General features: G+C 35.7%; 1 pseudogene; it reads left to right on the top strand.

The window, feature by feature from the left end:
• Window positions 1–1,881: 1,881 nt before the first annotated feature.
• LOC118981592 (acyl-protein thioesterase 1-like) lies at window positions 1,882–2,973 on the top strand (annotated as a pseudogene).
• The last annotated feature ends 1,627 nt before the right edge of the window (window positions 2,974–4,600 follow it).

Below are 4,600 nucleotides of genomic sequence, written 5' to 3'. Positions count from 1 at the left end.
TATAATTTAAGTTTTATTATTTTGTATTTATATCCAAGAACATGACAAAGATCTTTAAAAAGTAGAGTTGATATTCAAATCTAAGTTTAGTTTTTAATTGTCTCTCCAAGTCCTCGGCAAGCTAAGAAACCAAATTCTAAGCAAAACAAAATGAAAGATAACTGATAATAAAACCCATTCATGTAATTAATATGCAACATAAAAATATTGCATATTTTTACCTGTTTGCAAATTTAGGCTGGTTCAAATATAAAATGGAAGGTTTAATCTAATGAACAAACCTATTCCTTCCAAACAGAGATATGAAGTTATTTCTCAATAAAAAGATATTTGAGTACACAAGACTTACATAGTGAAAGGTGACTGGGATCCAGTGGCTAGTCAGGCAGTTTGACTTCAAAGAGGCTGACTAAAATGTCATAATATAAATGAACTGGGAAATACAAACTTCAGTTTAGTATCATATCAAAAACCGCACAAATTACAGCCTTGGGGAGGATGCAAACTCCTGGTGCTCCAAAGTTTCCTTATGTGCTTAATAATTAAAATGATTTTTATTAGAGTTACTCTTGTTCTATATTTATGCCCAACATATAAAATAAAGACTCATTGACCAATTAAATTCATGGACCTACTCCTTTAAGCATTTAGGCCCCATCAAAAACATTCTCCCAGCCTGGCTGGTGTAGCTCAATGGATTGAGCGCAGACCTATGAACCAGAGGATCACAGTTCGATTCCCAGTCAGGACACATGCCTGGGTTGCAGGCCAGTTCCCGGCAGGGGACCCACAAGAGGCAACCATACATTTATATTTCTCTCTCTCTCTACCCGTCCCTTCCCCTCTAAAGATAAATAAATAAAAAACCAAACATTCTCCCAACCAATGAGTTAGCCAAAATTAACCCTGAGGTCTTAAAGATAAACAACAGGATGGGATTCCTGAACCTCTGAGAAACTAACTCATCCTGCAATCTAACCTCAGTATCGGTGCAAATGATCACAGCCTGAATATAATACTAATTATGCCATGATATTCAATCTAAATTTTGTCTCCACCACATCAGTGAATTTTAAATCTAGCTTTTTTTAAAAAAGGCTTTTGTTTATACATGAAACAATGCCCATTGTATCTGCTGACCTAATCAGATCACTTCAAGCAGGAAGGTCAGGAGATGCTGAGAGTTAAGAGTAATAAACACTTAAGTTAAACATTCATACACTGATATCAAATACTTATTACTTTTTTGACCCAGAAAAGTTAAATAAATAAGGCCATAAAGAAATAAAGAATACATAGCAGTGTCCAACCATGCTGTCAATTTTATTGTCTTACACAGAAGCTGAGTCATTCAGTTTTGAAATTTTATTCACTTTATTTTAGAATCTACTTAATTAAAATTCACAAGTACCCGTCAGTGCCCATTGTTTCTAAAATTAATACAAGTCTAAAAGTAAAACTCATGTTTGGTTGGGAGCTTAAATCTATGTTATTTTAATTTAGGCAAAATCAACTAGAGAACTAAGAATAAACATCTAAATAAATCAACCCCAAACAAAGTTTTGCAGCACTTGTATGTAATGAATAATTTTAAAAGGGTATTTTAGACTTAAATTTTACAGATGATACTTTGATTCTTTGTTTTGGAGAACTAAAACTACGCATGGTACCTATGCTAATGCTGCACTATGATAGGCAAAATAATGACCCCTCCAAAGAAGTGTACATTTGAACTTTGGAACCTATGAGTATGTTTATGTTACATGGCAAGTGGGAATTATAGTTGCAGTTGGAATTAAGGTTACTAATAAAATGACCTTAAAATGCAAAGATAATCCTGGATAGGTGAAAGAGGAAAGCAGGAGACTAAGTATCAGAGCAATGAAGCATGAGAAAGACTTCACTGGCCGCTGGGCCCTTGCTTTGAAAGTGGGAGGGTGCTCTGACTCAAGGAATTGGGCTGTCTGTGAAGGCTGGAGAAACCAAGGAAGTAGTTTCTCTGCTTCTGACATGTGCTCTTGGTCCCAACCTGGTGCTGTCTCCAGGAAGCCTGCAGCTGCAGAGGTCTTTCATCAACGATTGGGAGACGCAGAAGCCTTTGCAGGTATCAGAAGTTCACATATCAAATATATCTCCCCACATGCACCAGTTGTACATGTAACATTAAAAATGAACTTGGCTTTCCAGTTCCATCCATGCTGTTGCAAAGGATAAGACTGGAAATCATCATGCTAGGTGAAATAAGTCAAGTGGTGAAAGAGAAATACCATATGGTCTCACCTATAAGTGGGACCTAATCAACAAAAAAAGAAGCAAGCAAAATACAACCAGAGACACTGAAATAGAGAACAAACTGACAGTAACCAGAAGGGAGTGGGGAGGAACATATATAAAGGTCTCATGGACAAAGCAAAAGGGTGTAGGTTCAAGGGTGGGAGGTGGGGACGGGTGTGATGGGGGGCACGGTGGGGTAAAAATGGAGACAACTGTACTTGAACAACAGTATAAATGAAATAAATAAATACATAAATAAATAAATAGAGCTGGCTATGTCCTCTTGGTTTGATATTATTGGGCTTCCACCGGATTCAAAGGAAGATGAATCTGGAATTAAACAGGCAGCAGAAAATATAAAAGCTTTAATAAAGAGGTGAAGAATGCCATTACTTCAAACAGAATTATTTGGGGGAGGATTTTCTCAGAGAGGAGCTTTATTTTTTACACACTACTCCTAACACTGCAAAAACGGGGCTGTGTCACTGCAATCAGCTGCTGGCTTCCTGTGCAGCATTTCCCAGGGTCCTATCAGTGGCCTAAATGGAGATATTTCTGTTCTTTAGTGCCATGATGATTTCTACCCTCTAGCTTCCCTGTTTGGTTCTCTTTCCGTCAAAAAGGTAAAGTAAAACATTGGTAAATCTGGTCATTGCAACCTTTCAAACCTGTGAAAACATGATGCACAGTTCAAGTTAACAGGAAATGAAGGGTATCGTGCAATTCATTGGTAAACTCCTACCTTCAGCTGACTGACATCACTGAGAGGCCTTGTGTAGAAGGCATTACCATAGTGTAGTATGAACCTTTTACCAGCATTACCATAGTGTAGTATGAACCTTTTCCAGGGCCCAGTCTTGAAATCTGTGATAATTTCAGTGTTAAAGTATTTTGCAAATACACACCATTGACAGACTAAGCAATATCTGTGGGAAATTTATATTTTAAATTCCTATACATGTAGTTGTCTATATAATATCACCCACATATACTAGTGTTAAAAACAGATGAAGTAGCTAGCTTCTTTTTCCCAAATCTATTTCAGCAAAATAATAAAACACTGCAACCAGAATTTGTATTGTATCATGTGAAAATTATTAGTATGCTTAATGAAAACTTGTTCAGGAATAAATGAGTAACTAAGATATAAATGATTTATGAATATTGCAGCTTTGTGGACTTATTCTAAAACTAATTGATCACCATACAGAATTTGTATTTTTATAAATATTTTCATATATACTTACTGGTTATAACACATAAAAATGATAAAAAGAAAGTGTTACTACATTCTTCCTAAAATAGGGATACTGTTTCAAGTGTCAATAAAAAGTAATATTGATCTCTTCAATTAATTGCTTTTTTATTTGGGGGACCATGTTTTTCTTTCTCTGTTAAAATTTTTAATATTCTTTTTCCTTTCTGGAAATGTGTTCCTCTTTCTTTTTATCCTCATATTAGACCAAATATTTTCTCCTTGCCATAGACATCTGTTGCTAGATGTCTATGTCTGCATAGATGTCTATGTTTCTATAGATGTCTGCACAGACATAGTATCAATTCATACTATAATTTGACATTTGGAATCACAGATATTATGGCATTTAAAATGTTTTTATATTTATATAGAAACCAAAGATCACTTCAAGCTTCCAACAATACTTACTTCCTAAACTATACCTTAACCCAGAGTTACACTTAGATAGTTACAAGAATCATCAGCCCAGGTAAAAAATAATTCTGCAGTTATATTTTTCTGTATTAACTGGAAGAAAATTAGATCATATTCTATTATGTTCTAGGATAGTAAATACTGATCTTAAACATTTTATTTTTTTTCCAATTTTTTTATTTAATTATTTTTCAAGTACAGTTTTCTGTCTATTACTCCCATCCCATCCCACCCCCCATCCTCCCCCCTCCCTCCCATTTCCACCCTTCTCAGTTGTTGTCCATGTATCCTTTATATACGTTCCTCTAAATCCCTCCCCTATTTCCCCTGAAATTCCCTCCCCTCTCCCCTCTGGTCACTGTCAGCCTGTTCTGTATTTCAGGGTCTTTGGTTATATTTTGCTTGCTTGTTTGTTTTGTTGTTTAGCTTCCTGTTAAAGGTGAGATCATATGGTATTTGTCCTTCAACACCTGGCTTATTTCACTCAGCATAATGCTTTCCAGTTCCATCCATGATGTTGCAAAAGGTAGGAGCTCCTTCTTTCTTTCTGCAGCATAAAATTCCATTGTGTATATGTACCATAGTTTTTTGATCCAATCACTTACTGATGGGCACCTAGGTTGCTTCCAACTCTTGGCTATTGTAAATTGTGCT

This window comes from Sturnira hondurensis, unplaced genomic scaffold (genome assembly GCF_014824575.4).
Source record: "Sturnira hondurensis isolate 20B ecotype Veracruz unplaced genomic scaffold, ASM1482457v3 Scaffold0001989, whole genome shotgun sequence".
Classification (NCBI taxonomy): Eukaryota; Metazoa; Chordata; class Mammalia; order Chiroptera; family Phyllostomidae; genus Sturnira; species Sturnira hondurensis.
This window is presented reverse-complemented; position numbering and strand designations above follow the sequence as displayed.